This window comes from Bombus vancouverensis, chromosome 4, assembly GCF_051014615.1.
Source record: "Bombus vancouverensis nearcticus chromosome 4, iyBomVanc1_principal, whole genome shotgun sequence".
Taxonomy (NCBI): Eukaryota; Metazoa; Arthropoda; class Insecta; order Hymenoptera; family Apidae; genus Bombus; species Bombus vancouverensis.
Window position 1 is genome coordinate 4,230,771 of NC_134914.1, and position 23,211 is coordinate 4,253,981.

Below are 23,211 nucleotides of genomic sequence, written 5' to 3' on the forward strand. Positions count from 1 at the left end.
ACGTTATCACGTATTACGGTATATGGTATAACGTTATAACGTATTACGTTATATGGTATAACGTTATAACGTATTGCGTTATGTGGTATAACGTTTTAACGTATTGCGTTATATAGTATAACGCCATAACGCCTCACGCTATATGGTATAACGTTATAACGTATTACGTTATGTGGTATGACGTTATAACGTGTTACGTTATATGGTATTACGTCATGACGTATTACGTTATGTGGTATAACGTTATAACGTATTACGTTATATGGTAATACGTCACAACGTATTACGTTATATGGAATAACGTTATAACGTATTACGTTATATGGTATAACGTCATAACGTATTACGCTATATGGTATATCGTTATAACGTATTACGTTATATGGAATAACGTTATAACGTATTACGTAATATGGTATAACGTTCTAGCGTATTGCGTTATATAGTATAACGTCATATCGCATTACGTTATATGGTATAACGTCATAACGTATTACGTTATATGGAATAACGTTATAACGTATGACGTTATATGGTATAACGTTATAACGTATTACGTTATATGGTATCACGTTATAACGCATTACGCTATATGGTATAACGTTATACCGTATTACGTTATATGGTATTACGTTATAACGCATTACGTTATATGGTACAACGTTATAACGCATTATGTTGTATGGTATAACGTCATATGGTATAACGTTATCACGTATTACGGTATATGGTATAACGTTATAACGTATTACGTTATATGGTATAACGTTATAACGTATTGCGTTATATGGTATAACGTTATAACGTATTGCGTTATATGGTATAACGTCATAACGCATTACGTTATATGGTATAACGTCATAACTTATTACGTTATATGGTATAACATTATAACGTATTCCGTTATATGGTGAAACGTTATAACGCATTACGCTATATGGTATAACGTTATAACGTATTACGTTATATGGTATTACGTTATAACGCATTACGTTATATGGAATAACGTTATAACGTATTACGTAATATGGTATAACGTTATCACGTATTACGGTATATAGTATAACGTTATAACGTATTACGTTATATGGTATAACGTTATAACGTATTGCGTTATATGGTATAACGTCATAACGTATTACGTTATATGGTATAACGTCATAACGTACTACGTTATATGGTATAACGTCATAACGTATTACGTTATATGGTATAACATTATAACGTATTACGTTATATGGAATAACGTTATCACGTATTACGGTATATTGTATAACGTTATAACGTATTACGTTATATGGTATAACGTCATAACGTATTACGCTATATGGTATAACGTCATAACGTATTACGCTATATGGTATAACGTTATAACGTATTACGTTATATGGAATAACGCCATAACGCATTACGCTATATGGTATAACGCTATAACGTATTACGTTATATGGTATTACGTTATAACGCATTACGTTGTATGGTATAACGTCATATGGTATAACGTTATCACGAATTACGGTATATGGTATAACGTTTTAACGTATTACGTTATATGGAATAACGTTATAACGTATTACGTCATATGGAATAACGTTATAACGTATTACGTAATATGGTATAACGTTATAACGTATTACGTTATATGGCATAACGTTATAACGTATTACGTTATGTGGTATAACGTTATAACGTGTTACGTTATATGGTATTACGTCATGACGTATTACGTTATGTGGTATAACGTTATAACGTATTACGTTATATGGTAATACGTCACAACGTATTACGTTATATGGAATAACGTTATAACGTATTACGTTATATGGTATAACGTTATCACGTATTACGGTATATGGTATAACGTTATAACGTATTGCGTTATATGGTATAGCGTTTTAACGTATTGCGTTATATGGTATAACGTCATAACGTATTACGTTATATGGTATAACGTCATAACGTACTACGTTATATGGTATAACGTCATAACGTATTACGCTATATGGCATAACGTCACAACGTATTACGCTATATGGTATAACATTATAACGTATTACGTTATATGGAATAACGTTATCACGTATTACGGTATATGGTATAACGTTATAACGTATTACGTTATATGGTATAACGGTATAACGTATTGCGTTATATGGTATAACGTCATAACGTATTACGCTATATGGCATAACGTCACAACGTATTACGCTATATGGTACAACGTCATAACGTATTACGCTATATGGTACAACGTCATAACGTCTTACGTTATATGGTATAACATTATAACGTATTACGTTATATGGAATAACGTTATCACGTATTACGGTATATGGTATAACGTTATAACGTATTACGATATATGGTATAACGTTATAACGTATTGCGTTATATGGTATAACGTTATAACGTATTACGTTATATGGTATTACGTTATAACGCATTACGTTGTATGGTATAACGTCATATGGTATAACGTTATCACGTATTACGGTATATGGTATAACGTTATAACGTATTACGTTATATGGTATAACGTTATAACGTATTACGTTATATGGTATAACGTTATAACGTGTTACGTTATATGGTATAACGTTATAACGTATTGCGTTATATGGTATAACGTTATAACGTATTACGTTATATGGTATTACGTTATAACGCATTACGTTGTATGGTATAACGTCATATGGTATAACGTTATCACGTATTACGGTATATGGTATAACGTTATAACGTATTACGTTATATGGTATGACGTCATAACGTGTTACGTTATATGGTATTACGTCATGACGTATTACGTTATGTGGTATAACGTTATAACGTATAACGTTATATGGTAATACGTCACAACGTATTACGTTATATGGTATAACGTCATAACGCATTACGTTATATGGTATAACGTCATAACGTATTACGTTATATGGTATAACATTATAACGTATTCCGTTATATGGTGTAACGTTATAACGTATTACGTTATACGGTATTACGTTATAACGCATTACGTTGTATGGTATAACGTCATATGGTATAACGTTATCACGTATTACGGTATATGGTATAACGTTATAACGTATTCCGTTATATGGTGTAACGTTATAACGTATTACGTTATATGGTATTACGTTATAACGCATTACGTTGTATGGTATAACGTCATATGGTATAACGTTATCACGTATTACGATATATGGTATAACGTTATAACGTATTACGTTATATGGTATAACGTCATAACGTATTACGCTATATGGTATAACGTCATAACGTATTTCGCTATATGGTATAACGTTATAGCGTATTACGTTATATGTTATTACCTCACAACGTATTACGTTATATGGTATAACGTTATAACGCATTACGTTGTATGGTATAACGTCATATGGTATAACGTTATCACGTATTACGGTATATGGTATAACGTCATAACGTATTACGTTATATGGTATAACATTATAACGTATTCCGTTATATGGTGTAACGTTATAACGTATTACGTTATACGGTATTACGTTATAACGCATTACGTTGTATGGTATAACGTCATATGGTATAACGTTATCACGTATTACGGTATATGGTATAACGTTATAACGTATTCCGTTATATGGTGTAACGTTATAACGTATTACGTTATATGGTATTACGTTATAACGCATTACGTTGTATGGTATAACGTCATATGGTATAACGTTATCACGTATTACGTTATGTGGTACAACGTTATAACGTATAACGTTATATGGTAATACGTCACAACGTATTACGTTATATGGTATAACGTCATAACGCATTACGTTATATGGTATAACGTCATAACGTATTACGTTATATGGTATAACATTATAACGTATTCCGTTATATGGTGTAACGTTATAACGTATTACGTTATACGGTATTACGTTATAACGCATTACGTTGTATGGTATAACGTCATATGGTATAACGTTATCACGTATTACGGTATATGGTATAACGTTATAACGTATTACGTTATATGGTATAACGTTATAACGTATTGCGTTATGTGGTATAACGTTGTAACGTATTGCGTTATATAGTATAACGCCATAACGCATTACGCTATATGGTATAACGTTATAACGTATTACGTAATGTGGTATAACGTCATAACGTGTTACGTTATATGGTATTACGTCATGACGTATTACGTTATGTGGTATAACGTTATAACGTATTACGTTATATGGTAATACGTCACAACGTATTACGTTATATGGAATAACGTAATAACGTATTACGTTATATGGTATAACGTCATAACGTATTACGCTATATGGTATAACGTTATAACGTATTACGTTATATGGAATAACGTTATAACGTATTACGTAATATGGTATAACGTTTTAACGTATTGCGTTATACAGTATAACGTCATATCGCATTACGTTATATTGTATAACGTCATAACGTATTACGTTATATGGAATAACGTTATAACGTATGACGTTATATGGTATAACGTTATAACGTATTACGTTATATGGTATAACGTTATAACGCATTACGCTATATGGTATAACGTTATAACGTATGACGTTATATACTATAACGTTATAACGTATTACGTTATATGGTAGAACGTCATAACGTGTTACGTTATATGGTATTACGTCATGACGTATTACGTTATGTGGTATAACGTTATAACGTATTACGTTATATGGTAATACGTCACAACGTATTACGTTATATGGTATAACGTCATAACGCATTACGTTATATGGTATAACGTCATAACGTATTACGTTATATGGTATAACATTATAACGTATTCCGTTATATGGTGTAACGTTATAACGTATTACGTTATATGGTATTACGTTATAACGCATTACGTTGCATGGTATAACGTCATATGGTATAACGTTATCACGTATTACGGTATATGGTATAACGTTATAACGTATTACGTTATATGGTATAACGTTATAACGTATTGCGTTATGTGGTATAACGTTTTAACGTATTGCGTTATATAGTATAACGCCATAACGCATTACGTTATATGGTATAACGTCATAACGTATTACGTTATATGGAATAACGTTATAACGTATTACGTTATATGGTATTACGTTATAACGCATTACGTTATATGGTATAACGTTATGACGCATTACGCTACATGGTATAACGTTATAACGTAGTACGTTATATGGCATAACGCTATAACGTATTACGTTATGTGGCATAACGTTATAACGTGTTACGTTATATGGTATTACGTCATGACGTATTACGTTATGTGGTATAACGTTATAACATATTACGTTATATCGTAATACGTCACAACGTATTACGTTATATGGAATAACGTTATAACGTATTACGTTATATGGTATAACGTCATAACGTATTACGCTATATGGTATAACGTTATAACGTATTACGTTATATGGAATAACGTTATAACGTATTACGTAATATGGTATAACGTTTTAACGTATTGCGTTATATAGTATAACGTCATATCGCATTACGTTATATTGTATAACGTCATAACGTATTACGTTATATGGAATAACGTTATAACGTATGACGTTATATGGTATAACGTTATAACGTATTACGTTATATGGTATAACGTTATAACGCATTACGCTATATGGTATAACGTTATAACGTATTACGTTATATGGTATTACGTTATAACGCATTACGTTGTATGGTATAACGTCATAACGTATTACGCTATATGGTACAACGTCATAACGTATTACGTTATATGGTATAACATTATAACGTATTACGTTATATGGAATAACGTTATAACGTATGACGTTATATAGTATAACGTTATAACGTATTACGTTATATGGTATAACGTCATAACGTGTTACGTTATATGGTATTACGTCATGACGTATTACGTTATGTGGTATAACGTTATAACGTATTACGTTATATGGTAATACGTCACAACGTATTACGTTATATGGTATAACGTCATAACGCATTACGTTATATGGTATAACGTCATAACGTATTACGTTATATGGTATAACATTATAACGTATTCCGTTATATGGTGTAACGTTATAACGTATTACGTTATATGGTATTACGTTATAACGCATTACGTTGTATGGTATAACGTCATATGGTATAACGTTATCACGTATTACGGTATATGGTATAACGTTATAACGTATTACGTTATATGGTATAACGTTATAACGTATTGCGTTATGTGGTATAACGTTTTAACGTATTGCGTTATATAGTATAACGCCATAACGCATTACGCTATATGGTATAACGTTATAACGTATTACGTTATATGGTATTACGTTATAACGCATTACGTTGTATGGTATAACGTCATATGGTATAACGTTATCACGTATTACGGTATATGGTATAACGTTATAACGTATTACGTTATATGGTATAACGTTATAACGTATTACGTTATATGGCATAACGTTATAACGTATTACGTTATGTGGTATAACGTTATAACGTGTTACGTTATATGGTATTACGTCATGACGTATTACGTTATGTGGTATAACGTTATAACGTATTACGTTATATGGTAATACGTCACAACGTATTACGTTATATGGAATAACGTTATAACGTATTACGTTATATGGAATGACGTTATCACGTATTACGGTATATGGTATAACGTTATAACGTATTACGTTATATGGTATAACGTTATAACGTATTGCGTTATATGGTATAACGTCATAACGTATTACGCTATATGGCATAACGTCACAACGTATTACGCTATATGGTACAATGTCATAACGTATTACGCTATATGGTACAACGTCATAACGTATTACGTTATATGGTATAACATTATAACGTATTACGTTATATGGAATAACGTTATCACGAATTACGGTATATGGTATAGCGTTATAACGTATTACGTTATATGGTATAACGTTATAACGTATTGCGTTATATGGTATAACGTTATAATGTATTACGTTATATGGTATTACGTTATAACGCATTACGTTATATGGTATAACGTCATATGGTATAACGTTATCACGTATTACGGTATATGGTATAACGTTATAACGTATTACGTTATATGGTATAACGTTATAACGTATTACGTTATATGGTATTACGTTATAACGCATTACGTTGTATGGTATAACGTCATATGGTATAACGTTATCAAGTATTACGGTATATGGTATAACGTTATAACGTATTACGTTATATGGTATAACGTTATAACGTATTACGCTATATGGTGTAACGTTATAACGTATTGCGTTATATGGTATAACGTCATAACGTATTACGTTATATGGTATAACGTCATGACGTACTACGTTATATGGTATAACGTCATAACGTATTACGCTATATGGCATAACGTCATAACGTATTACGCTATATGGCATAACGTCACAACGTATTACGCTGTATGGTACACCGTCATAACGTATTACGCTATATGGTACAACGTCATAACGTATTACGTTATATGGTATAACATTATAACGTATTACGTTATATGGAATAACGTTATCACGTATTACGGTATATGGTATAACGTTATAACGTATTACGTTATATGGTATAACGTTATAACGTATTGCGTTATATGGTATAACGTTATAACGTATTACGTTATATGGTATTACGTTATAACGCATTACGTTGTATGGTATAACGTCATATGGTATAACGTTATCACGTATTACGGTATATGGTATAACGTTATAACGTATTACGTTATATGGTATGACGTCATAACGTGTTACGTTATATGGTATTACGTCATGACGTATTACGTTATGTGGTATAACGTTATAACGTATAACGTTATATGGTAATACGTCACAACGTATTACGTTATATGGTATAACGTCATAACGCATTACGTTATATGGTATAACGTCATAACGTATTACGTTATATGGTATAACATTATAACGTATTCCGTTATATGGTGTAACGTTATAACGTATTACGTTATACGGTATTACGTTATAACGCATTACGTTGTATGGTATAACGTCATATGGTATAACGTTATCACGTATTACGGTATATGGTATAACGTTATAACGTATTACGTTATATGGTATAACGTTATAACGTATTGCGTTATGTGGTATAACGTTTTAACGTATTGCGTTATATAGTATAACGCCATAACGCCTCACGCTATATGGTATAACGTTATAACGTATTACGTTATGTGGTATGACGTTATAACGTGTTACGTTATATGGTATTACGTCATGACGTATTACGTTATGTGGTATAACGTTATAACGTATTACGTTATATGGTAATACGTCACAACGTATTACGTTATATGGAATAACGTTATAACGTATTACGTTATATGGTATAACGTCATAACGTATTACGCTATATGGTATATCGTTATAACGTATTACGTTATATGGAATAACGTTATAACGTATTACGTAATATGGTATAACGTTCTAGCGTATTGCGTTATATAGTATAACGTCATATCGCATTACGTTATATGGTATAACGTCATAACGTATTACGTTATATGGAATAACGTTATAACGTATGACGTTATATGGTATAACGTTATAACGTATTACGTTATATGGTATCACGTTATAACGCATTACGCTATATGGTATAACGTTATACCGTATTACGTTATATGGTATTACGTTATAACGCATTACGTTATATGGTACAACGTTATAACGCATTATGTTGTATGGTATAACGTCATATGGTATAACGTTATCACGTATTACGGTATATGGTATAACGTTATAACGTATTACGTTATATGGTATAACGTTATAACGTATTGCGTTATATGGTATAACGTTATAACGTATTGCGTTATATGGTATAACGTCATAACGCATTACGTTATATGGTATAACGTCATAACTTATTACGTTATATGGTATAACATTATAACGTATTCCGTTATATGGTGAAACGTTATAACGCATTACGCTATATGGTATAACGTTATAACGTATTACGTTATATGGTATTACGTTATAACGCATTACGTTATATGGAATAACGTTATAACGTATTACGTAATATGGTATAACGTTATCACGTATTACGGTATATAGTATAACGTTATAACGTATTACGTTATATGGTATAACGTTATAACGTATTGCGTTATATGGTATAACGTCATAACGTATTACGTTATATGGTATAACGTCATAACGTACTACGTTATATGGTATAACGTCATAACGTATTACGTTATATGGTATAACATTATAACGTATTACGTTATATGGAATAACGTTATCACGTATTACGGTATATTGTATAACGTTATAACGTATTACGTTATATGGTATAACGTCATAACGTATTACGCTATATGGTATAACGTCATAACGTATTACGCTATATGGTATAACGTTATAACGTATTACGTTATATGGAATAACGCCATAACGCATTACGCTATATGGTATAACGCTATAACGTATTACGTTATATGGTATTACGTTATAACGCATTACGTTGTATGGTATAACGTCATATGGTATAACGTTATCACGAATTACGGTATATGGTATAACGTTTTAACGTATTACGTTATATGGAATAACGTTATAACGTATTACGTCATATGGAATAACGTTATAACGTATTACGTAATATGGTATAACGTTATAACGTATTACGTTATATGGCATAACGTTATAACGTATTACGTTATGTGGTATAACGTTATAACGTGTTACGTTATATGGTATTACGTCATGACGTATTACGTTATGTGGTATAACGTTATAACGTATTACGTTATATGGTAATACGTCACAACGTATTACGTTATATGGAATAACGTTATAACGTATTACGTTATATGGTATAACGTTATCACGTATTACGGTATATGGTATAACGTTATAACGTATTGCGTTATATGGTATAGCGTTTTAACGTATTGCGTTATATGGTATAACGTCATAACGTATTACGTTATATGGTATAACGTCATAACGTACTACGTTATATGGTATAACGTCATAACGTATTACGCTATATGGCATAACGTCACAACGTATTACGCTATATGGTATAACATTATAACGTATTACGTTATATGGAATAACGTTATCACGTATTACGGTATATGGTATAACGTTATAACGTATTACGTTATATGGTATAACGGTATAACGTATTGCGTTATATGGTATAACGTCATAACGTATTACGCTATATGGCATAACGTCACAACGTATTACGCTATATGGTACAACGTCATAACGTATTACGCTATATGGTACAACGTCATAACGTCTTACGTTATATGGTATAACATTATAACGTATTACGTTATATGGAATAACGTTATCACGTATTACGGTATATGGTATAACGTTATAACGTATTACGATATATGGTATAACGTTATAACGTATTGCGTTATATGGTATAACGTTATAACGTATTACGTTATATGGTATTACGTTATAACGCATTACGTTGTATGGTATAACGTCATATGGTATAACGTTATCACGTATTACGGTATATGGTATAACGTTATAACGTATTACGTTATATGGTATAACGTTATAACGTATTACGTTATATGGTATAACGTTATAACGTGTTACGTTATATGGTATAACGTTATAACGTATTGCGTTATATGGTATAACGTTATAACGTATTACGTTATATGGTATTACGTTATAACGCATTACGTTGTATGGTATAACGTCATATGGTATAACGTTATCACGTATTACGGTATATGGTATAACGTTATAACGTATTACGTTATATGGTATGACGTCATAACGTGTTACGTTATATGGTATTACGTCATGACGTATTACGTTATGTGGTATAACGTTATAACGTATAACGTTATATGGTAATACGTCACAACGTATTACGTTATATGGTATAACGTCATAACGCATTACGTTATATGGTATAACGTCATAACGTATTACGTTATATGGTATAACATTATAACGTATTCCGTTATATGGTGTAACGTTATAACGTATTACGTTATACGGTATTACGTTATAACGCATTACGTTGTATGGTATAACGTCATATGGTATAACGTTATCACGTATTACGGTATATGGTATAACGTTATAACGTATTACGTTATATGGTATAACGTTATAACGTATTGCGTTATGTGGTATAACGTTTTAACGTATTGCGTTATATAGTATAACGCCATAACGCATCACGCTATATGGTATAACGTTATAACGTATTACGTTATGTGGTATGACGTTATAACGTGTTACGTTATATGGTATTACGTCATGACGTATTACGTTATGTGGTATAACGTTATAACGTATTACGTTATATGGTAATACGTCATATCGCATTACGTTATATGGTATAACGTCATAACGTATTACGTTATATGGAATAACGTTATAACGTATGACGTTATATGGTATAACGTTATAACGTATTACGTTATATGGTATCACGTTATAACGCATTACGCTATATGGTATAACGTTATACCGTATTACGTTATACGGTATTACGTTATAACGCATTACGTTATATGGTACAACGTTATAACGCATTATGTTGTATGGTATAACGTCATATGGTATAACGTTATCACGTATTACGGTATATGGTATAACGTTATAACGTATTACGTTATATGGTATAACGTTATAACGTATTGCGTTATGTGGTATAACGTTTTAACGTATTGCGTTATATAGTATAACGCCATAACGCATCACGCTATATGGTATAACGTTATAACGTATTACGTTATGTGGTATGACGTTATAACGTGTTACGTTATATGGTATAACGCCATAACGCATCACGCTATATGGTATAACGTTATAACGTATTACGTTATATGGTATAACGTCATAACGTATTACGCTATATGGTATATCGTTATAACGTATTACGTTATATGGAATAACGTTATAACGTATTACGTAATATGGTATAACGTTCTAGCGTATTGCGTTATATAGTATAACGTCATATCGCATTACGTTATATGGTATAACGTCATAACGTATTACGTTATATGGAATAACGTTATAACGTATGACGTTATATGGTATAACGTTATAACGTATTACGTTATATGGTATCACGTTATAACGCATTACGCTATATGGTATAACGTTATACCGTATTACGTTATACGGTATTACGTTATAACGCATTACGTTATATGGTACAACGTTATAACGCATTATGTTGTATGGTATAACGTCATATGGTATAACGTTATCACGTATTACGGTATATGGTATAACGTTATAACGTATTACGTTATATGGTATAACGTTATAACGTATTGCGTTACATGGTATAACGTTATAACGTATTGCGTTATATGGTATAACGTCATAACGCATTACGTTATATGGTATAACGTCATAACTTATTACGTTATATGGTATAACATTATAACGTATTCCGTTATATGGTGAAACGTTATAACGCATTACGCTATATGGTATAACGTTATAACGTATTACGTTATATTGTATTACGTTATAACGCATTACGTTATATGGAATAACGTTATAACGTATTACGTAATATGGTATAACGTTATCACGTATTACGGTATATAGTATAACGTTATAACGTATTACGTTATATGGTATAACGTTATAACGTATTGCGTTATATGGTATAACGTCATAACGTATTACGTTATATGGTATAACGTCATAACGTACTACGTTATATGGTATAACGTCATAACGTATTACGTTATATGGTATAACATTATAACGTATTACGTTATATGGAATAACGTTATCACGTATTACGGTATATGGTATAACGTTATAACGTATTACGTTATATGGTATAACGTCATAACGTATTACGCTATATGGTATAACGTCATAACGTATTACGCTATATGGTATAACGTTATAACGTATTACGTTATATGGAATAACGCCATAACGCATTACGCTATATGGTATAACGCTATAACGTATTACGTTATATGGTATTACGTTATAACGCATTACGTTGTATGGTATAACGTCATATGGTATAACGTTATCACGAATTACGGTATATGGTATAACGTTTTAACGTATTACGTTATATGGAATAACGTTATAACGTATTACGTCATATGGAATAACGTTATAACGTATTACGTAATATGGTATAACGTCATAACTTATTACGTTATATGGTATAACATTATAACGTATTCCGTTATATGGTGAAACGTTATAACGCATTACGCTATATGGTATAACGTTATAACGTATTACGTTATATGGTATTACGTTATAACGCATTACGTTATATGGAATAACGTTATAACGTATTACGTAATATGGTATAACGTTATCACGTATTACGGTATATAGTATAACGTTATAACGTATTACGTTATGTGGTATGACGTTATAACGTGTTACGTTATATGGTATTACGTCATGACGTATTACGTTATGTGGTATAACGTTATAACGTATTACGTTATATGGTAATACGTCACAACGTATTACGTTATATGGAATAACGTTATAACGTATTACGTTATATGGTATAACGTCATAACGTATTACGCTATATGGTATATCGTTATAACGTATTACGTTATATGGAATAACGTTATAACGTATTACGTAATATGGTATAACGTTCTAGCGTATTGCGTTATATAGTATAACGTCATATCGCATTACGTTATATGGTATAACGTCATAACGTATTACGTTATATGGAATAACGCCATAACGCATTACGCTATATGGTATAACGCTATAACGTATTACGTTATATGGTATTACGTTATAACGCATTACGTTGTATGGTATAACGTCATATGGTATAACGTTATCACGAATTACGGTATATGGTATAACGTTTTAACGTATTACGTTATATGGAATAACGTTATAACGTATTACGTCATATGGAATAACGTTATAACGTATTACGTAATATGGTATAACGTCATAACTTATTACGTTATATGGTATAACATTATAACGTATTCCGTTATATGGTGAAACGTTATAACGCATTACGCTATATGGTATAACGTTATAACGTATTACGTTATATGGTATTACGTTATAACGCATTACGTTATATGGAATAACGTTATAACGTATTACGTAATATGGTATAACGTTATCACGTATTACGGTATATAGTATAACGTTATAACGTATTACGTTATGTGGTATGACGTTATAACGTGTTACGTTATATGGTATTACGTCATGACGTATTACGTTATGTGGTATAACGTTATAACGTATTACGTTATATGGTAATACGTCACAACGTATTACGTTATATGGAATAACGTTATAACGTATTACGTTATATGGTATAACGTCATAACGTATTACGCTATATGGTATATCGTTATAACGTATTACGTTATATGGAATAACGTTATAACGTATTACGTAATATGGTATAACGTTCTAGCGTATTGCGTTATATAGTATAACGTCATATCGCATTACGTTATATGGTATAACGTCATAACGTATTACGTTATATGGAATAACGTTATAACGTATGACGTTATATGGTATAACGTTATAACGTATTACGTTATATGGTATCACGTTATAACGCATTACGCTATATGGTATAACGTTATACCGTATTACGTTATACGGTATTACGTTATAACGCATTACGTTATATGGTACAACGTTATAACGCATTATGTTGTATGGTATAACGTCATATGGTATAACGTTATCACGTATTACGGTATATGGTATAACGTTATAACGTATTGCGTTATATGGTATAACGTTATAACGTATTGCGTTATATGGTATAACGTCATAACGCATTACGTTATATGGTATAACGTCATAACTTATTACGTTATATGGTATAACATTATAACGTATTCCGTTATATGGTGAAACGTTATAACGCATTACGCTATATGGTATAACGTTATAACGTATTACGTTATATGGTATTACGTTATAACGCATTACGTTATATGGAATAACGTTATAACGTATTACGTAATATGGTATAACGTTATCACGTATTACGGTATATAGTATAACGTTATAACGTATTACGTTATATGGTATAACGTTATAACGTATTGCGTTATATGGTATAACGTCATAACGTATTACGTTATATGGTATAACGTCATAACGTACTACGTTATATGGTATAACGTCATAACGTATTACGTTATATGGTATAACATTATAACGTATTACGTTATATGGAATAACGTTATCACGTATTACGGTATATGGTATAACGTTATAACGTATTACGTTATATGGTATAACGTCATAACGTATTACGCTATATGGTATAACGTCATAACGTATTACGCTATATGGTATAACGTTATAACGTATTACGTTATATGGAATAACGCCATAACGCATTACGCTATATGGTATAACGCTATAACGTATTACGTTATATGGTATTACGTTATAACGCATTACGTTGTATGGTATAACGTCATATGGTATAACGTTATCACGAATTACGGTATATGGTATAACGTTTTAACGTATTACGTTATATGGAATAACGTTATAACGTATTACGTCATATGGAATAACGTTATAACGTATTACGTAATATGGTATAACGTCATAACTTATTACGTTATATGGTATAACATTATAACGTATTCCGTTATATGGTGAAACGTTATAACGCATTACGCTATATGGTATAACGTTATAACGTATTACGTTATATGGTATTACGTTATAACGCATTACGTTATATGGAATAACGTTATAACGTATTACGTAATATGGTATAACGTTATCACGTATTACGGTATATAGTATAACGTTATAACGTATTACGTTATATGGTATAACGTTATAACGTATTGCGTTATATGGTATAACGTCATAACGTATTACGTTATATGGTATAACGTCATAACGTACTACGTTATATGGTATAACGTCATAACGTATTACGTTATATGGTATAACATTATAACGTATTACGTTATATGGAATAACGTTATCACGTATTACGGTATATGGTATTACGTCATGACGTATTACGTTATGTGGTATAACGTTATAACGTATTACGTTATATGGTAATACGTCACAACGTATTACGTTATATGGAATAACGTTATAACGTATTACGTTATATGGTATAACGTTATCACGTATTACGGTATATGGTATAACGTTATAACGTATTGCGTTATATGGTATAGCGTTTTAACGTATTGCGTTATATGGTATAACGTCATAACGTATTACGTTATATGGTATAACGTCATAACGTACTACGTTATATGGTATAACGTTATAACGTGTTACGTTATATGGTATTACGTCATGACGTATTACGTTATGTGGTATAACGTTATAACGTATTACGTTATATGGTAATACGTCACAACGTATTACGTTATATGGAATAACGTTATAACGTATTACGTTATATGGTATAACGTCATAACGTATTACGCTATATGGTATATCGTTATAACGTATTACGTTATATGGAATAACGTTATAACGTATTACGTAATATGGTATAACGTTCTAGCGTATTGCGTTATATAGTATAACGTCATATCGCATTACGTTATATGGTATAACGTCATAACGTATTACGTTATATGGAATAACGCCATAACGCATTACGCTATATGGTATAACGCTATAACGTATTACGTTATATGGTATTACGTTATAACGCATTACGTTGTATGGTATAACGTCATATGGTATAACGTTATCACGAATTACGGTATATGGTATAACGTTATAACGTATTACGTTATGTGGTATGACGTTATAACGTGTTACGTTATATGGTATTACGTCATGACGTATTACGTTATGTGGTATAACGTTATAACGTATTACGTAATATGGTATAACGTTATCACGTATTACGGTATATAGTATAACGTTATAACGTATTACGTTATGTGGTATGACGTTATAACGTGTTACGTTATATGGTATTACGTCATGACGTATTACGTTATGTGGTATAACGTTATAACGTATTACGTTATATGGTAATACGTCACAACGTATTACGTTATATGGAATAACGTTATAACGTATTACGTTATATGGTATAACGTCATAACGTATTACGCTATATGGTATATCGTTATAACGTATTACGTTATATGGAATAACGTTATAACGTATTACGTAATATGGTATAACGTTCTAGCGTATTGCGTTATATAGTATAACGTCATATCGCATTACGTTATATGGTATAACGTCATAACGTATTACGTTATATGGAATAACGCCATAACGCATTACGCTATATGGTATAACGCTATAACGTATTACGTTATATGGTATTACGTTATAACGCATTACGTTGTATGGTATAACGTCATATGGTATAACGTTATCACGAATTACGGTATATGGTATAACGTTTTAACGTATTACGTTATATGGAATAACGTTATAACGTATTACGTCATATGGAATAACGTTATAACGTATTACGAAATATGGTATAACGTCATAACTTATTACGTTATATGGTATAACATTATAACGTATTCCGTTATATGGTGAAACGTTATAACGCATTACGCTATATGGTATAACGTTATAACGTATTACGTTATATGGTATTACGTTATAACGCATTACGTTATATGGAATAACGTTATAACGTATTACGTAATATGGTATAACGTTATCACGTATTACGGTATATAGTATAACGTTATAACGTATTACGTTATGTGGTATGACGTTATAACGTGTTACGTTATATGGTATTACGTCATGACGTATTACGTTATGTGGTATAACGTTATAACGTATTACGTTATATGGTAATACGTCACAACGTATTACGTTATATGGAATAACGTTATAACGTATTACGTTATATGGTATAACGTCATAACGTATTACGCTATATGGTATATCGTTATAACGTATTACGTTATATGGAATAACGTTATAACGTATTACGCTATATGGTATAACGTTATAACGTATTACGTTATATGGTATTACGTTATAACGCATTACGTTATATGGAATAACGTTATAACGTATTACGTAATATGGTATAACGTTATCACGTATTACGGTATATAGTATAACGTTATAACGTATTACGTTATATGGTATAACGTTATAACGTATTGCGTTATATGGTATAACGTCATAACGTATTACGTTATATGGTATAACGTCATAACGTACTACGTTATATGGTATAACGTCATAACGTATTACGTTATATGGTATAACATTATAACGTATTACGTTATATGGAATAACGTTATCACGTATTACGGTATATGGTATAACGTTATAACGTATTACGTTATATGGTATAACGTCATAACGTATTACGCTATATGGTATAACGTCATAACGTATTACGCTATATGGTATAACGTTATAACGTATTACGTTATATGGAATAACGCCATAACGCATTACGCTATATGGTATAACGCTATAACGTATTACGTTATATGGTATTACGTTATAACGCATTACGTTGTATGGTATAACGTCATATGGTATAACGTTATCACGAATTACGGTATATGGTATAACGTTTTAACGTATTACGTTATATGGAATAACGTTATAACGTATTACGTCATATGGAATAACGTTATAACGTATTACGTAATATGGTATAACGTCATAACTTATTACGTTATATGGTATAACATTATAACGTATTCCGTTATATGGTGAAACGTTATAACGCATTACGCTATATGGTATAACGTTATAACGTATTACGTTATATGGTATTACGTTATAACGCATTACGTTATATGGAATAACGTTATAACGTATTACGTAATATGGTATAACGTTATCACGTATTACGGTATATAGTATAACGTTATAACGTATTACGTTATATGGTATAACGTTATAACGTATTGCGTTATATGGTATAACGTCATAACGTATTACGTTATATGGTATAACGTCATAACGTACTACGTTATATGGTATAACGTCATAACGTATTACGTTATATGGTATAACATTATAACGTATTACGTTATATGGAATAACGTTATCACGTATTACGGTATATGGTATTACGTCATGACGTATTACGTTATGTGGTATAACGTTATAACGTATTACGTTATATGGTAATACGTCACAACGTATTACGTTATATGGAATAACGTTATAACGTATTACGTTATATGGTATAACGTTATCACGTATTACGGTATATGGTATAACGTTATAACGTATTGCGTTATATGGTATAGCGTTTTAACGTATTGCGTTATATGGTATAACGTCATAACGTATTACGTTATATGGTATAACGTCATAACGTACTACGTTATATGGTATAACGTTATAACGTGTTACGTTATATGGTATTACGTCATGACGTATTACGTTATGTGGTATAACGTTATAACGTATTACGTTATATGGTAATACGTCACAACGTATTACGTTATATGGAATAACGTTATAACGTATTACGTTATATGGTATAACGTCATAACGTATTACGCTATATGGTATATCGTTATAACGTATTACGTTATATGGAATAACGTTATAACGTATTACGTAATATGGTATAACGTTCTAGCGTATTGCGTTATATAGTATAACGTCATATCGCATTACGTTATATGGTATAACGTCATAACGTATTACGTTATATGGAATAACGCCATAACGCATTACGCTATATGGTATAACGCTATAACGTATTACGTTATATGGTATTACGTTATAACGCATTACGTTGTATGGTATAACGTCATATGGTATAACGTTATCACGAATTACGGTATATGGTATAACGTTTTAACGTATTACGTTATATGGAATAACGTTATAACGTATTACGTCATATGGAATAACGTTATAACGTATTACGTAATATGGTATAACGTCATAACTTATTACGTTATATGGTATAACATTATAACGTATTCCGTTATATGGTGAAACGTTATAACGCATTACGCTATATGGTATAACGTTATAACGTATTACGTTATATGGTATTACGTTATAACGCATTACGTTATATGGAATAACGTTATAACGTATTACGTAATATGGTATAACGTTATCACGTATTACGGTATATAGTATAACGTTATAACGTATTACGTTATGTGGTATGACGTTATAACGTGTTACGTTATATGGTATTACGTCATGACGTATTACGTTATGTGGTATAACGTTATAACGTATTACGTTATATGGTAATACGTCACAACGTATTACGTTATATGGAATAACGTTATAACGTATTACGTTATATGGTATAACGTCATAACGTATTACGCTATATGGTATATCGTTATAACGTATTACGTTATATGGAATAACGTTATAACGTATTACGTAATATGGTATAACGTTCTAGCGTATTGCGTTATATAGTATAACGTCATATCGCATTACGTTATATGGTATAACGTCATAACGTATTACGTTATATGGAATAACGTTATAACGTATGACGTTATATGGTATAACGTTATAACGTATTACGTTATATGGTATCACGTTATAACGCATTACGCTATATGGTATAACGTTATACCGTATTACGTTATACGGTATTACGTTATAACGCATTACGTTATATGGTACAACGTTATAACGCATTATGTCGTATGGTATAACGTCATATGGTATAACGTTATCACGTATTACGGTATATGGTATAACGTTATAACGTATTACGTTATATGGTATAACGTTATAACGTATTGCGTTATATGGTATAACTTTATAACGTATTGCGTTATATGGTATAACGTCATAACGCATTACGTTATATGGTATAACGTCATAACTTATTACGTTATATGGTATAACATTATAACGTATTCCGTTATATGGTGAAACGTTATAACGCATTACGCTATATGGTATAACGTTATAACGTATTACGTTATATGGTATTACGTTATAACGCATTACGTTATATGGAATAACGTTATAACGTATTACGTAATATGGTATAACGTTATCACGTATTACGGTATATAGTATAACGTTATAACGTATTACGTTATATGGTATAACGTTATAACGTATTGCGTTATATGGTATAACGTCATAACGTATTACGTTATATGGTATAACGTCATAACGTACTACGTTATATGGTATAACGTCATAACGTATTACGTTATATGGTATAACATTATAACGTATTACGTTATATGGAATAACGTTATCACGTATTACGGTATATGGTATAACGTTATAACGTATTACGTTATATGGTATAACGTCATAACGTATTACGCTATATGGTATAACGTCATAACGTATTACGCTATATGGTATAACGTTATAACGTATTACGTTATATGGAATAACGCCATAACGCATTACGCTATATGGTATAACGCTATAACGTATTACGTTATATGGTATTACGTTATAACGCATTACGTTGTATGGTATAACGTCATATGGTATAACGTTATCACGAATTACGGTATATGGTATAACGTTTTAACGTATTACGTTATATGGAATAACGTTATAACGTATTACGTCATATGGAATAACGTTATAACGTATTACGTAATATGGTATAACGTCATAACTTATTACGTTATATGGTATAACATTATAACGTATTCCGTTATATGGTGAAACGTTATAACGCATTACGCTATATGGTATAACGTTATAACGTATTACGTTATATGGTATTACGTTATAACGCATTACGTTATATGGAATAACGTTATAACGTATTACGTAATATGGTATAACGTTATCACGTATTACGGTATATAGTATAACGTTATAACGTATTACGTTATATGGTATAACGTTATAACGTATTGCGTTATATGGTATAACGTCATAACGTATTACGTTATATGGTATAACGTCATAACGTACTACGTTATATGGTATAACGTCATAACGTATTACGTTATATGGTATAACATTATAACGTATTACGTTATATGGAATAACGTTATCACGTATTACGGTATATGGTATTACGTCATGACGTATTACGTTATGTGGTATAACGTTATAACGTATTACGTTATATGGTAATACGTCACAACGTATTACGTTATATGGAATAACGTTATAACGTATTACGTTATATGGTATAACGTTATCACGTATTACGGTATATGGTATAACGTTATAACGTATTGCGTTATATGGTATAGCGTTTTAACGTATTGCGTTATATGGTATAACGTCATAACGTATTACGTTATATGGTATAACGTCATAACGTACTACGTTATATGGTATAACGTCATAACGTATTACGCTATATGGCATAACGTCACAACGTATTACGCTATATGGTATAACATTATAACGTATTACGTTATATGGAATAACGTTATCACGTATTACGGTATATGGTATAACGTTATAACGTATTACGTTATATGGTATAACGGTATAACGTATTGCGTTATATGGTATAACGTCATAACGTATTACGCTATATGGCATAACGTCACAACGTATTACGCTATATGGTACAACGTCATAACGTATTACGCTATATGGTACAACGTCATAACGTATTACGTTATATGGTATAACATTATAACGTATTACGTTATATGGAATAACGTTATCACGTATTACGGTATATGGTATAACGTTATAACGTATTACGTTATATGGTATAACGTTATAACGTATTGCGTTATATGGTATAACGTTATAACGTATTACGTTATATGGTATTACGTTATAACGCATTACGTTGTATGGTATAACGTCATATGGTATAACGTTATCACGTATTACGGTATATGGTATAACGTTATAACGTATTACGTTATATGGTATAACGTTATAACGTATTACGTTATATGGTATAACGTTATAACGTATTACGTTATATGGTATTAAGTTATAACGTATTACGTTATATGGAATAACGCCATAACGCATTACGCTATATGGTATAACGCTATAACGTATTACGTTATATGGTATTACGTTATAACGCATTACGTTGTATGGTATAACGTCATATGGTATAACGTTATCACGTATTACGGTATATGGTATAAAGTTTTAACGTATTACGTTATATGGAATAACGTTATAACGTATTACGTTATATGGAATAACGTTATAACGTATTACGTAATATGGTATAACGTTATAACGTATTACGTTATATGGCATAACGTTATAACGTATTACGTTA